Raw genomic sequence first — 16,269 nt, forward strand, 5'->3', positions numbered from 1 at the left:
CGTCACAATCTCTGAAAGACAGTGTCGTCAGTGATCCTGCCAGCAATCAAGTACATTGAAAAAAAACACATTTCCCATGATGGGATTCCTTGGGACTTTTTTTCTCTCACTAAAGACATATTGAGGGAGTTTGCTAATGTTGCAATTTGTCCTAGGTTTAGCCTAATTCTGGCCTATAATGACTGGACTATAGGGGTAACAAAACATTGAAAAAAAACACATTTCCCATGATGGGATTCCTTGGGACTTTTTTTCTCTCACTAAAGACATATTGAGGATACAAAATCAGTTGAGTTTGCTAATGTTGCAATTTGTCCTAGGTTTAGCCTAATTCTGGCCTATAATGACTGGACTATAACCCAACCCCCTCCAATGAACAGTTACCCCCCCCCCCCCCCCGCCCCACCTACTCAACCCCCACCTCCTCCAATGTACAGTTTCTTCCCCCTCAAATGTATATACTCTCCAATGTATATAATGTCATGTGGGGGGCATGTATCGCAGTTCTATGGCCCTCTTCTCCAATTCTGCTTCAACCATTTTTAGTTCCACCATCTTTTCTCTGGCGCTTCCTGAGGGTGTTGGATTTTGTGATGAGCTGGGCCAGGACCAGGACCCAGCCTTCCCGTAGGCGAGGAAGCCGTTATCTCTTGCTTCAACAGACAGAAAGTCCCCAAACTGTTGAGTAATCACATCACCTGAGACAAACAGAAATACATAATTTAGGTGCATCAGTCAGATACTTTTCATATCAAGAAGCACATTTTCATATCAAGAAACACATTTTATGATAATAAAATGTGCTGAAAACCCCCAGCCCTGCACAATGGTGCGGCCCCTGTTGAGGTCCCTGCTGCGATTGAAGATTTATATGACTCATTTAATTTATTAGGACAATGTTGTCTACTAACTTGGCCAGTGAGTCATCTAGTCTTTATATATGTCTATGGAGGAGACAGTGGCAACATTGTGCTCAGTACTCAGTGAATATGCTCATCGCCCCACAGTGCAGCTCAGGCTGTGTGCTGATTTCCCCGGAACATGTCTATGGGCTGGTGGGACAGCAGGCAGAACCAGGACTCGGTCAGAACCAACAGGTCCTCCGTCTGCAGCTCTGGCTTAAACACAGTACGGCACAGTTTACTACAGGCACTTAAGCATTCTTACTCTCACAACAATAATAAATATATTAAATATTAAATTGAATACGAGTTTTCAGACAAATAAGCAGGATTTCACATTTGATTATAGGACCATGTCTTACCCAAGGTACACAACAAACAAACTAGGCTCATATTGTTTAACGCTTCATCTCCCCTTTAAGGCCAAAACATGTAAAAAAAATAATAATTTTTTATATCGGCCCAATCTTGATATCGGACCGATACCGATGTGTAAAGAAACGGCCATATCGGCCGATATTATATCAGCGGCCGATATATCTTGCATCACTACATGTGCCCAAAACACTGAGCTCAGGCCTTCTCGTGTCGCTGCGCCCCAAGCCACCACGACACGCACACACACCTGTAGAGACATCAGTTGTGAGATGGACAGGTTCGAAACTCAATTCTAAGAAATAAATCAACAGTTCTGGCTTTCCAGATTAATTTATAGATGAGGGAAAGTCAGTAAGTAAGAAAAATGAGGTGGCAGAAAGATTCAACAGATTCTTTGTTAATGTAAACTGGCAGAGGAGATAACCCCGCCACAAGGGGGAGGTGTTTCTAATTATTTTATATAACGAAACACAAGTACCATCTTCTTGAGAAAAACGGATAAAAATGAAATTATGGATACTGTGAACAAACTCAACTGGAAACCTCATATCAAATATGTCAGGACTAAATTGGCACGGAGTGTTGGTGTTTTATGCAAGATAAGGCACATTCTAAACCAAAAAACACTGTATACACTGTACTGTACACTCTTCCTATGGTATATGACTATATGAGCTACTGTGCGGAGGTGTGGGGTAATACCTACAAAAGCACTCTACAGCCAATATGCACCATGCAAAAAAAGCAATAAGAATAATCAACAATGTAGGATATTATGAACACACTAATAACTTATTTATAAAGCTACAAGCATTGAAATGTATGGATCTAGTGGATTTAAAAACTGCCCTCATTGTATACAAAGCCAGATACAAACTAATCCCAGGCAACATTCAAAAATGGTTCAGAGACAGGGAAGGAGAATATAACTTAAGAGGGAGAGGGAATCTTAAACAACAAATGGTACACACTACGCTGAAAAGCATGTGCATATCGGTGTGTGGAGTGAAGTTGTGGAATAATTTACCTGAATACATCAAACTGAGTAAACATGTAGCACAATTTAAAAAGCAGCTAAAAAAAAACACACATTAGAGAAATACAGAAATGAGTAATGAGGATAAACAAAGTTATGTTATATTGTGTTATGTAGTGCTGTACTATATTCACTGCTGTCAAGTGAATCAATTTTATTTGATTTTTCTCTTTTAAATACCGGTATAAGTAAAAGTATATTCTATATTGTAATATACTAAATTAGGGCTGGGCGATATATTTTAATAATCGATATCGAAATAAAAAAAAATCGAAAAATCTTTTTTTTCCTTTTTTACCTGCAACAGGGCAGTTTTAAAACCAGAGACAGTGGACAGACTTGTCTTTCTTGCCTGCAACTTAAAGTAATGGCTTTGCTTGTCCAAATGACAATACTGACCAAATTCAGATTTATTTCTCTCTTGTCCATTTATTTTGTTTGCTTTCTAATTTAAAATACATTTTGAAACCATCTGTACACAGTAGGCTATGTGTGCTAGCAGAACTAGACTCCAGTCACGAGTCACAGTGCGGTGGTTTGTCCACCAAAAAAGCGCCAAAAGATCGAAAATAAACTAGCAGAGCCAGAACTGTTCAACTCCTCTGGAGCCACAGCCAGCAGAGAAGCCGGTTTACTTTAACTTTTAAACCAGCTGCAGCCTGAGAACTGGAGTGTGAGGGGATGTAACACTGAAGATGGCGGCAATGACAAAGAATTTCTGCAAAATAAACAAACATCTGTTGTATACTTATAACAATTCGATAATTATCGATATCGAGAAATAAAATAAAATCATCATATCGTTATCGCGATATGATTTTTTTCCATATCGCCCAGCCCTATACTAAATTATGTTATATCTAGTCAAATTAATGGAAGAACAAACATAAATGTAAGGGGGTAGGGATCAATAAGCTTAGCTTCCCTCTACTCCTTTTTTGGACATGTCTGCTAACCAAACACATTGCTCTTGACCTTTTGTTTATAATTCCATGTAATAAAAACGGAGCTCAACGCATGCATTTTGTAGATCATTGGCTAAATGATTATCCAGTTTGACTATCGTCTACTACGAGCCACCGTACCTGTAGTACTACTGCTTACAAACTGCCTCGCTACTGTGAACCTGCTCTTGTCGTCACGTCACAACTAGATGTTAAATAAACTAGTCTAGATGGAAATAGGGGTCCACGCGCACCCCCCGGAACTTTTTATGCCACCTGATTTTTCTTAATCCTTAAAGTGTCTACTTTCAGAATCTGCCAGGTGCCAAGCTGAAATAATGTCCGAAAGGCTCCATTTTTAACCCTTTATTGCACCTAACCCAAAACCGAAACATTAAAATGTGATGTAGCAAGAGGCATAACCTTTGAAGTAAACAACATGGAGACAAATTAATACATTTGTCCATACAATTCTGACCGTAGGAATTCAATGGGATGGTTATTTTTGACATGACAACATTTTGACTGTATTTCTGGACAAAAAATACAATACAATACGCATAGAGTGAATATTTGGTGACAATAATTTTTTTTTTCAATCCTCCAAGTGTTTATTTTGAGATTATATTGGGTACCAAGCTGAAATAATGTCTCAAAGGCTAGTTTGAACCCTTTATAGCACCTAACCCAAATTTTTTAAAATGAAAATATAATGTAGAAGAGGCATAACTTTTGAGGTAGACGACTTACAGAGCGAAAATACATTTTCCCACACAATTTTGATCCTAGGAATTCAAGGGGATGGTTATTGTTGACATTTGACAACATTTTGACTGTATTTCTGGACAAAAACAGCAAGAAATGACCAAACGTGTGTATGACCAACTACCTTTTCATTTTTTAAAGCACATAGTGAATATTCTAGAGTTGAACCTTATATACAGCTCAAGCATTACTGTAGATGAAGCAGTTAAATGTGCGTACAAACTTGGAACATCTGATTAACTACAAGAAGCAGCACTCACCCTCAATTCTCACATTATAAAGGCATTCAAAGAGTCAAAGGAGCTACCATGGCCCCCAACTGCACACAAGCTGGATGCTGTGAAAATGGATGAACTGCTCCCAGAGCATCTTGTACCATTTCTGAGCTCAGTGGTGACTGGGACACTTGATGAAGAAAAGTGTGAGAAGACGCAGAGGCTGGTCTATTCGATTACACAAGATGTGTGTCGAGTAGGGCTGCACGATTAATCGATTTTTTATCGAAATCGCAATTTGTAATGATGCAATTATCAAATCGCCTGCAATTAAAAAAAAATTAAATTAAGATTTTAACCAGGAAGTCCCATTGAGAGACAAGATCTCCTTTGCAAGGGAGACCTGGCAAATTTGCGATACATCACACAAGAACATAATAAATGTGCATGTATACAATATATACAATACATCACATGTAAACACAAAAACAAAGCAGAATAGTCTACATGATAGTAAAAGTGTATAATACAGGGTAATACAGTAATTTTGCAGTTGGGACCCGACTACAGAAAGCAGCAACATTCTTCTTGTAGGAAGTTATGTAATACAGATTTAAATTCACCAAGAGAGACCGGGGTGTCTAAGTGGATAATGGTCCTGTAGCCCATTCCATGCCCAAGGTGCGAAGCTTGAGAAAGCTGTTCCTAGCTAACCCTGCTCAAGTCAGAGAAAACATCTGAGCCGAGTAAGGAAAGGGTGGGGGGGGGGTGGGGGCATCTCTCTCTACTGGTTCAATTAATGTAGAAAAACGTTGCACTATAAAAACGAACTGGATAGTTGATAATAAACATTTAACTTCATTAGCTGAAGTATTCTAAAATAATTTAAGCAATTCTCCTTTTCTGTGTGTGTGTGCACGTGTCTCATATCTCATTTGATAGTATTTACTGAGGATTGCCAGATAATGTTGATATTTAAACACAAAAAAAATTATAATACAAAATATACATGATCATGCAACATAAAAAAAATTGTTGTAGGAACAGTTTGGGAGAGGGAGGTAAGGGGTTTTAGATTGTGTGTTGTGAAGTTTACTTCAGAGAGGGAGAGTAAAGTACAGGGAAAAAAAGGTACCGTTGGGTACCGTACCGGTATCGATTCCCAGGTAAAAAGAAAAATGTTCAGACTCTGTGTCCCGAACAGACCCACCGCGTAGGCCAGATGCAAGCCGCATTTTACAATAAACCTCTGTGGGGCTGCTTAAAAAAATTTATAATCGCAATCGCAATATCTGTCCGAAAAATCGCAATTAGATTATTTCCCAAAATCGTGCAGCCCTAGTGTCGAGCAGCAACTAACAGCAAGTGAAGTGAAACTCCAAAAGCACATCCTCCTGTGTGCCACACTTCGGCACCTCTATCGAAGCAAACAGGTGAGTGATCAACTAACTTATTGCTTATGAGGTCCTACATTGTCATTGCTCAACTATGCTTCATACAGGTATTTGATATTGATACAAAAAAACATTTGTTTATCTTATTCTTTACAGCTCACAACCATCCTTTCACGACTAGGACACTCGGAGACATACGACTTCAGTATGGAACTTGAGACAGCCATGGCCAATGCTTTTGATGAGATGTCCACCAACATGACCCCTGAAATCACCACTGGCGAGGGAAACACTGTTTTTCACAGCGAGTGGGACAACCTGAACAGAATCACCACCAACGTTCATGGTTCAAATGTGGTAAACAGCGCCGGGGGAATCATGATTCAAGAAGTGAAGGAGAGCCATGTGAGCACCAAGAAAAGGACCCTTCCTCTCTATGACAGGTCATCCAAGATGAGAAGCCTTAAGATCACGCCTCCCGAGACGCTGCCAGAGCTGGCATTCAAAAGAGTTGGCCCCAAATTCCCCAAGAATGCCAACTTTACCCCTGCTGCTGAGGAATTACTGGGCCCCGACTACTGTAGCACACTGCTGGGATTCTACGACTTTACTGGGGAGGACTGTATCAGCGCTTTTAAAGGCAAATGCAAGGTGAATCCCCTGAAGAAGCTGGAAAAGACTCGTAAACTCCACAAAGCTTTCAGGCAGCTTGGTGCAGACTGGATGGTCACTGATGAGCTTCAAGAGGAGATGGAGAGCTTCACATGCATTATGTATGGCCAAGCACGGATGACATCAGTTGACACAGTACGGGTGAAAATGATGAGAAAGATGGTCGGCGCTGACAAAGTCCTGGACTCCAAGTCAAAAGTAGACCTGGAACGCCTGCCAAGGTCCGTCTCATTCCACATGTCCAGCGAGCCTTCTATAAGAGAGCAGACAAGGCAATAATCAAGAGCCCAAAACCACATGATCCAGGCATGGGCTGGGAGAAGACAGGAGAAGAGGAGGTGTTGGAACCGGTCTGGGCAATTGGACCCATCCTCCCTCCTTCTCTTGTTGAGGTACTGGCTCAGAGAGCAGAGTCAGAAGAGCATGCAGCCCTTGACAAGGTGACCGATTACGCCAACAATAACTTTGTCTGTGGGTAAAGTGGATGGAGAGTACGAGCATGAGGATGAAGAGCTGGAGATGGAAGAAATTGAATTAGAAGATCTCTTCAGTGACGATGAGGATGAGTAGTTTAGGTCAGCAAGTTGGTAGTGACATGAAAAGGTAAATGTATTGGTTGTCTACTTCAAAAGTTATGACTCTTCTACATTATATTTTCATTTTTAGATTTTTGGGTTAGGTGCTATAAAGGGTTAAAACTAGCCTTTGGGACATTATTTGAGCTTGGTACCCAATATAATTTCCAAATAAACAGTTGGAGGATTGAAAAAAAAACTGATTGTCAACAAATATTCACTATGCGTTTGAAAAATAAAAATGTAGTTGGTTAGACACGCATTTCTTGCATTTGTTTGCTGTTTTTGTCCAGAAATACAGTCAAAATGTTGTAAAATGTCAAAAAAATAACCATTCCATTGAATTCCTAGGGTCAGAATTGTATGGGAAAATGCATTCATTTGTCTCTGTATGTTGTTTACTTCAAAGATTATGCCTCTTGAGTCTTGCTACATCAAATTTTAATGTTTCGGTTTTGTGTTAGGTGCAATAAAGGGTTAAAAATTGAGCCTTTCGGACATTATTTCAGCTTGGCACCTGGCAGACTCTGAAAGTAGACACTTTAAGGATTAAGAAAAATCAGGTGGCATAAACATTTCCGGGGGGTGCGCGTGGACCCCTATTTCCATCTAGACTAAACCCACGGTTTGATAAACCCAAGTGTGTTCATTGACCCACACGCAACTGAGGTACATATTAACAGTTTACACATTTGATGGTAGAAATCAGTTTGTTACCCTCATACCAAGATGGCGGCGGTCTCGTGACGTCAGAGTGTCTTCGATTTCAAATAAACTTGAGTAAAAGATAAAAGCATAGCAGATAGACAGTGAGATAGATAGGAGGACACAATGTATTAATGTAACAGCTAATACAATTTAAACTTTGCAAACTCCCATACATGTAACGTTATTATGATAGATAAGCTGTAGCTGTAGCAGAAAACACGAGACTGAGTCGAGTCACCTAAATCGAAATGTTGAAACAGTGCCAAGCCAACACGAACTCAAAAACACTTTAACCTATTGGTAAACAAACGTATTGTTGAAAATATACACTATGACTGCTGTTGTGACATGTTTAAGATCGTATTGACTAGTTTACACACTCACCTTCAAAGTTTCAAACCGCGGCGCTAACGTTAACTTGTTGATCTTAGCTCTGTAAATCGGGATCTTCTTCTCTGCTCCTATTTCCTAAATGTTGTAACAGCGCCACCACAAACTCGCAACAGCGCCACTTGTGGCCAAAAATATGACGATAGACAGACAATTGTTAAGCTGCATACAGTTGAGCGGTGATAGAATGTGATTGGACAAATGGGATTTAGGGGAGGGGGAGGTGACGCAATTCATTAGTCTTTGGGGGAGGGGTGCTTTTAGAAGTGTCTGTCTTTTAGAATTCACAGTTCAAGTGACTACAAACTTTGATTGATTGATTGAACATTTTATTAACAGATTGCAGAATGGGTACAGTACAGTACAGCTCAATACACAATTGTTAAGGGGATGCAGACCAGAGAAAGACGTTTGTCTTGTTTCCATCAGGGTCCCCCATTTTCAATTCATATAGACATTTATGACATACACAACATACATGACATTTATGGCATAGGGACATATAGGTATTTAGTACTGATACATTTGTGACATAAACGGTATTCAAATATACAGTACTGTTACCCCTAGATCCTGACAGAGTATATATGATGGGGAGGGGACTGTACATTAGGAGGGGGTGGGTGGGTGGGAGAGAAATACATACGGCGGGGAGGGAATATATACATGCGGTGGGGAGGAGACTGTCTATTAGGAGGTAGTGGGGGTTTTGGGCATTTACGGATTTTGCCTAGTTCCGTGCTGAGGGTTTTTTCAACCTGCAACTTGTTCTTGTCAGAGACCAGCAGGGCTGAGTCGTCCGCAAACAGGAACAAGTTGCAGTCACAGGCTGACGACATGTCATTTGCATAAATTAGGAAGAGTAGCGGTCCTAGTATGCTTCCTTGTGGAACACCACAGCTCACTGTGAGGGGGGGGGGGTAGAGTACCATTTACCTCTACCATCTGTTCTCTCCCCTCCAGGTATAGGATTGCATACAATCCATTCAACCCCATAACACACAAAACAAAAACCCCATCCCTAACATCACCACCCTATCCAAACCTAATCTATGAGTCATTCATTGCCTCCTGCGGGCTGACTCTGGCCTTTTTGAACACTCACCACCACCTTCCCTAACTCTCTTACTTGATCACTCACAACAACCTTCTTCCCTAACTTCCCTAACTCCCTTGATACTTGCCCCATTGTCAACCCCTTCATACCCATGTCTAGTACTGCTGCTTCAACTACTAACTTTAACCTCTCTGTCCTACTGCTAACCATCACTATTGTATTCACTACTCTTGTCACAAATGCCACTATCTCCAACTTCTCCCCCCACACCCTCTCTTTCTCCTCCTGTACTTCCTCTACTGACAAATGCCCTTTTCTAAACCCCTGATCCTCACCTTCCATTCTCCCCTCTCTAACCCCTACTCTGATTATTACTTTATTAACAGATTGCAGAATGGGTACAATACAGTACAGCTCAATACACACAATTGTTAAGGGGATGCAGACCAGAGAAAGACTTTCGTCTTGTTTACATCAGGGTCCCCCATTTTCAATCCATTTTCACTGTAACTGAGAAGCCGTCGGTCTTGCTGAGTTTGTTATTTGAACCGAAGAGAATGGACTCTGTTTTGCCCATGTGTAATGATAGTTTGTTGTCGGCAAGCCATATGCAGATTTTGCCTAGTTCTGAGCTGAGGGTTTTTTCAACCTGTAACTTGTTCTTGTCAGAGACCAGCAGGGCTGAGTCGTCCGCAAAAAGGAACAAGTTGCAGTCACAAGCTGACGACATGTCATTTGCATAAATTAGGAACAGTAGCAGACCTAGTATGCTTCCTTGTAGAACACCACAGCTTACTGTGAGGGGGGGGGGGGGGGGGTAGGGTACCGTTTACCTCCACCATCTGCTCTCTCCCCTCCAGGTAGGATTGCATCCAGCTCACTGATAGACTATCAAAACCAATTGCTTTTAGCTTGTCAATCAGAATGGTGTGATTGACAGTGTCGAAGGCCTTTTGTAGGTCCAGCATGACCATGCCGCAGTATTTGCCCGCGTCCACCTCTTGCTTGATGTGGTCGTTCAAATAGAGAAGGCATGTGTCAGTGGAGTGGGATGTTCTGAAGCCAGATTGGAATTCGTAGATTAGATTTTTATCCGCGAGGTACTTTTCGACCTGTTCGTATACTATTTTTTCCATGACTTTCGAGATGGATGTAAGGATAGAAACAGGGCGGTAGTTGCCTGGGTCTAATTTGCTGCCCTTTTTGTGCAGGGGTGTTACTCTCGCAATTTTGAAGTCCTTGGGGACGTGTCCCTGTTTTATGGAGAGGTTTATTATGTGTGTGATGACTGGGGTGATGGCGGCTGCTGAGTCTCTGAGGAATTTGGAGGGGATGTTGTCATGGCCAGTGGCCTTGTTCGGTTGGAGGGCGCTCAGTTTTTTGAGTACCTCATCTGTATAGTTACCATTTCCAGTTTGAAATCGTCTTTGTGGACGCCTAGGTTCTTGTAGTATGCTACTATGTGTTCTACCCCATACTGCCCTGAGTGGGAAGGTAGTTTGTTTATCAGTGTTGTGGCTATGTTTGTGAAGAAAGTGTTTAAGTAATTGGCTACATCCAGTTTGTCTGTGATGAGCGTGTTGTCCGTCTTTATGTTTATGTTTGAGAACCTGATTTTAAGTTTTTTACTGCAGCCTAGTTGATTATTGAGTAATTTAAAAAGTTCATGTGGTTTATTTTTGTTTTCCTCAGTTTTGTCATTAATGATTTTTTTTTGCAGTTTTTATCATGGAGTTTACGTCATTTCTTAGTCTGTTTCTTTCTAGTTTGAGTTCAGTCACATGGGCTTGGAGTTCACTGCTTGTGCTTTTGGTAAGCTTTGACTGACTTTTACTTTTACGGTCAGTATTTCAGTGTGCATCCACGGCTCAGCGCAATTTTTTACCCTGGTGGTTCTTAGGGGGGCCATGTTGTTTAGTATTGTTGAGAATTTGGTTTTGAAGCCAAGCCATGTTTCTTCAACCAGTGTACCATTGAGCTCATCTGACCAGTCCAGGCTCTCCAGTTCAAGGTTAAAGGCCTCGCTAGAGTAGGTTTTGAGGTCTCTAGATGTGACTGTTTTGTGACAGCCAGCCTTTTGTTTTAGCTTTTTGCGGGTACAGAATATCATGGCGTTCTATCGCCATGCTCTAAGACAAACTCTAACCGAAAACCAACTTCGAAAGAGTGCCTAAGCAGCAAAAAAAAAAAAGAGAGTGACTGATAGTGCCATCTAGTGGTAAGGTAAAAGTACTGTATTACAACACTCTCACTTAATTTTACAATGGCATTCAAGTCCCTTTAAATAATATTACAACACTCCCACTTAATTTTACAATGGCATTAAGTGCCTTTAAATAATATTACAGCGCCATGCTCTCCTTCATAAAAAGAAACGTCAAGAAAAAATATATTTTAAACAGCAAAAAAAAAATACTTTTTACAATGCTTTTACTGGAACTCTTTTTCACATTATTTCAGACTTGCTTTGACTAGGCAGCGTTCGGCGTTCACCTGTCAAGCACAAATAACCACTCTATTTTACATGTGAATTACCAAAGTGCCACTTAACCCTTTCACTGCCACACGACAGAAGGTTAACCCAAATTAAACAATTACATTTTTTTTGTATATATATATTGAACAATTAACAATATTCCTGTGAATGCATGAGTACACTGAATGAATACTGAGAGTATTACTGGCATAATAGATCATGTAAATAGAATTCTTACAATTTCTGGATTAATAAACCATCCTCTGACAAGCATGTTCTTGAATAATTTGTGTGTTTTTGAAACTCAATGCCTCTTATCACCTCTGTGGGGGGTGAGTGGGCTAATAATTCACAAATTATATTGTGGTGCAGGTATTCTAGCTAAACAAAACAGTGATAATGACACTTTTGAATGGTGTGAATTTAGTCATTGTTAGTATAAATAAGAATAATCAATTTTGTAATGTTGGGCAATAAGGCATAACAATAGAGCCTCTTGATTGATTGATTGATTGAAAAGTTTATTAACAGATTGCAGAATGGGTACAGTACAGTACAGCTCAATACATACAATTGTTAAGGGGTTGCAGACCAGAGAAAGACTTTCGTCTTGTTTACATCAGGGTTCTTCATTTTCAATTCATCATAACATATATGACATACAGATAGACAGTACATCTATACATTTATGACATATCAGATTTGCAAATACAGTACTGTTTGTGATACAAAAGTGTCCAGAAAAAGAGTGTATTTGACGTAGAAACTACATTGGAGGAGGTTGGGTGGGGGCTGTACATTGGAGGTGGGGGGGACACACACATTGTACACTGTACATTGGAATACTGACAAAGCCATACTTGGTCATTTATTGTACAACTGGGTTAGGACATTTGTAGGGGCCAGTTTCGAATTGCAGTCTCCCGTAGGTGTTTTTTGAGAGTGTTATTGAAAGTGGGTAGTGATTCACATTCCTTTACAGCTTTGGGTAGGGCGTTCCACATTGATGTGGCATAATTGCTAAACGTGTTTAGTCCCTTGTTTGAGCCGAATCTGGGTTTTACATGATTTGTGGAGCTCCCTCTGGTGTTGTGATCATGGTATTCACTGACCTTTGGGAAGTATTTTGACATGTACAGAGATACATGAGAGATATTTAGAGAAAGTAGATAGATTTTGGGGGGGAATTGTTAATTCTACTTAAACTTAATGCAACATCTATAATAGTAAATATCATTCAGAAAACAATATGTTGGGTAGGAGTGGGGGGGGGGGGTTGGGTAGGAGGGGTGGGTGGGGGACACTGTACAACTGTACAAACAACACTGTACATTGGATTATGAATGAATGTGGACTGTTCCATCAGAGGGGGGAGCTTCGATGGTCATGTAAGTGGCTACAGACCGCTGCACTTAAATATAAACATTAGTCTACCTGGAGACTCAATGAGGTAATTGTAGATGTCGCCATAAGACGCGTCTGGCCATTTAGTGGGATCATTTTTTCATTATCCTGTTCGGCTGAAAGGACATTGGCCACCGAAGCTCCCCCCTCTGATAGAACAGTCCACATTCATTCGAGCGTCATCTCGCGTCGTCCAGACTCCATGGGCACTCTGCGCATGTCCATGCGGAATAGGTGCTTTAAAATGGGCTTTTTCTCTGCCGATTTAGTTCTGATCGATTAGTTATGGGTCACGCCGTGTTCAGGAGAGCGAGGCGCATAAACGTCTATTCGATCATGTCTCTAGCACCCCCACAGCCGTATCGGCAACCACTTACATCACGGCTCTCGTCCACATTCATTCATCAGCTCCCCCCGCAATCTCCTCCCCGATTTCAATGTAACGCGGAAGTGTAGTGGTCTTCGTTAAACACTAAAACTACGATACCCAGAGCTCATCGCACAAACCGGAAGCGAATATACGTCATCTTTCCTCGCCACGTCCTTTAACTATTCCTCACCGGCAACTTATCCAATTTAAAAGAAAATTAAAACATCTTTTCAAAATCTTTCTTCACATCTAGATTTGTAAATTCCACATAACCTTAGATGTTGTTCTTTAAACATTACGTAGGCCCCTTACCCGCTCGCGAATTGAACGCCACCCCATACGTTAGGCTAAAACCAAAGATTTTCGTCCATCAGCCCGTTTTAAACAGCGTAAATACGCCATTTCTCTCCGTTCTTAAAGCAATCAACTTATATACGCCAACTCCCGCACACCTTAGCTAGTATCCCTGCGTTTTTAACAACAATCCGACGGTTGCAACATATTTTAAAACGCATAATATTAGCTAAAACCAAAGATTTTCGTCCATCAGCCCGTTTTAAACAGCGTAAATACGACATTTCTCTCCGTTTTAAAGCAATCAACTTATATACGCCAACTCCCGCACACCTTAGCTAGTATCCCTCCGTTTTTAACAACAATCCAAGGTCGCAACATATTTTAAAACACATAATTTGTTGAGCTGGGGACTATAAACAGAACCGTGCACGGAAAGGGCTGTAGCGTATTTCTGTATGCCTAGCCCTGCCCCCCAGACTTCAGAATGACCCAATCAAATGTGCCCTATCATTGAAATGCAAATACCAGCAGCTACGTCATGTACCACGCCCCTAGACGTCCGCCCCCAGACGTTGCTACTCATCCCAGCTAGTTCATTCGCAGGTTGCAAATGAACTAGCTGGGTACCCAACTAGTTCATTCGCAGGTTGCGAATGAACTAGCTGGGTACCCAATTAGCTCATTCGCAAAATTATCCTTGCGAATGAACTAGCTGGGTACCCAGCTAGCTAGGTCATCTTTGCGAATGAACTAGTTGGGTACCCAGCTAGCTAGGTCATCTTTGCGAATGAACTAGTTGGGTACCCAGCTAGTTCATTCGCAAAATGGTCCTTGCGAATGAACTAGCTGGGTACCCAGCTAGCTAGGTCATCTTTGCGAATGAACTAGTTGGGTACCCAGCTAGCTAGGTCATCTTTGCGAATGAACTAGTTGGGTACCCAGCTAGTTCATTCGCAAAATGGTCCTTGCGAATGAACTAGCTGGGTACCCAGCTAGCTAGGTCATCTTTGCGAATGAACTAGTTGGGTACCCAGCTAGTTCATTCGCAAAATGGTCCTTGCGAATGAGCTAGCTGGGTACCCAGCTAGCTAATGTGTCAGCTAGCTGGGTACCCAGCTAGCTCATTCGCAAGTACCATTTTGCGAATGAGCTAGCTACTAGCTGAGGCAAAATTTGGTGTAAAGCCTATGGGACAAAGCCGGCTAGTTAACTAGCTAGGACACGTGCTACCTAGCTAGCTGGGTACCCAGCTAGCTGACACATTTGCAACCTAGGTAGTGAGCTAGCTCATTCGCAAATGTGTCTTTGCGAATGAACTAGCTGGGTACCCAGCTAGCTAGGTAATCTTTGCGAATGAGCTAGTTGGGTACCTAGCTAGTTCATTCGCAAAATTGTTCCTGTGAATGAGCTAGCTAGGTACCCAGCTAGTTCATTCGCAAAGACACATTAGCTAGCTGGGTACCCAGCTAGCTAGGTCATCTTTGCGAATGAGCTAGTTGGGTACCTAGCTAGTTCATTCGCAAAATTGTTCCTGTGAATGAGCTAGCTAGGTACCCAGCTAGTTCATTCGCAAAGACACATTAGCTAGCTGGGTACCCAGCTAGCTAGGTCATCTTTGCGAATGAGCTAGTTGGGTACCCAGCTAGCTCATTCACAAAATGGTCTTTGCGAATGAGCTAGCTGGTTAACGAACTAGCTCATTCACAAATGTGTCCTTGCGAATGAGCTAGCTCGTTAACGAACTAGCTCATTCACACTCTGTTATGCCTGCCCAGCTATACTAGTATGGAGGTGAGGCCTTGCTGGCCTGGTCCTCGCCCCCAAACACCAACACCCCCCGCCCCCAAACACTCATGAATCAGCTAGCTGGTTAACCAACTAGCTCATTCACAAATGTGTCCTTGCAAATGAGCTAGCTAGCTACCCAGCTAGCTGATTCGCAAAGACAAGCTAGCTAGTTGGGTACCCAGCTAGCTAATGTGTCTTTGCGAATGAACTAGCTGGGTACCTAGCTAGCTCATTCACAAGGAGTATTTTGGGAATGAGCTAGCTAGGTACCCAGCTAGCTAATGTGTCTTTGCGAATGAACTAGCTGGGTACCTAGCTAGCTCATTCACAAGGACTATTTTGTGAATGAGCTAGCTGGGTACCCAGCTAGTTCATTTGCAAAAACACATTAGCTAGCTGGGTACCCAACTAGCTCATTCGCAAAATGGTCCTTGCGAATGAGCTAGCTAGGTACCCAGCTAGTTCATTTGCAAAAACACATTAGCTAGCTGGGTACCCAACTAGCTCATTCGCAAAACGGTCCTTGCGAATGAGCTAGCTGGGTACCCAGCTAGCTGACACATTAGCTAGCTGGGTACCCAGCTAGCTCATTCGCAAGTACCATTTTGCGAATGAGCTAGCTACTAGCTGAGGCAAAATTTGGTGTAAAGCCTATGGGACAAAGCCAGCTAGTTAACTAGCTAAGACACGTGCTACCTAGCTAGCTGGGTACCCAGCTAGCTGACACATTTGCAGCCTAGGTAGTGAGCTAGCTCATTAGCGAATGTGTCTTTGTGATTGAACTAGCTGGGTACCCAGCTAGCTAGGTCATCTTTGCGAATGAGCTAGTTGGGTACCCAGCTAGTTCATTCGCAAAATTGTCCTTGTGAATGAGCTAGCTAGGTACCCAGCTAGCTAG

The 16,269-nt window shown here is 41.8% G+C and overlaps 1 long non-coding RNA gene across 1 annotated transcript; it reads right to left on the bottom strand.

Moving 5' to 3' along the window:
- Nucleotides 1-427: 427 nt before the first annotated feature.
- On the bottom strand, nt 428-8,057 carry LOC311238527. Its single transcript, XR_014620371.1, has 3 exons — nt 7,974-8,057; nt 7,599-7,656; nt 428-698 (listed from the first exon to the last, which is right to left on the bottom strand). It is a non-coding gene; the product is annotated as an uncharacterized lncRNA (long non-coding RNA).
- Nucleotides 8,058-16,269: the final 8,212 nt, after the last annotated feature.

This window comes from Notolepis coatsorum, assembly GCF_963971535.1.
Source record: "Notolepis coatsorum genome assembly, chromosome: 12".
In the NCBI taxonomy this organism is placed as follows: domain Eukaryota; kingdom Metazoa; phylum Chordata; class Actinopteri; order Aulopiformes; family Paralepididae; genus Notolepis; species Notolepis coatsorum.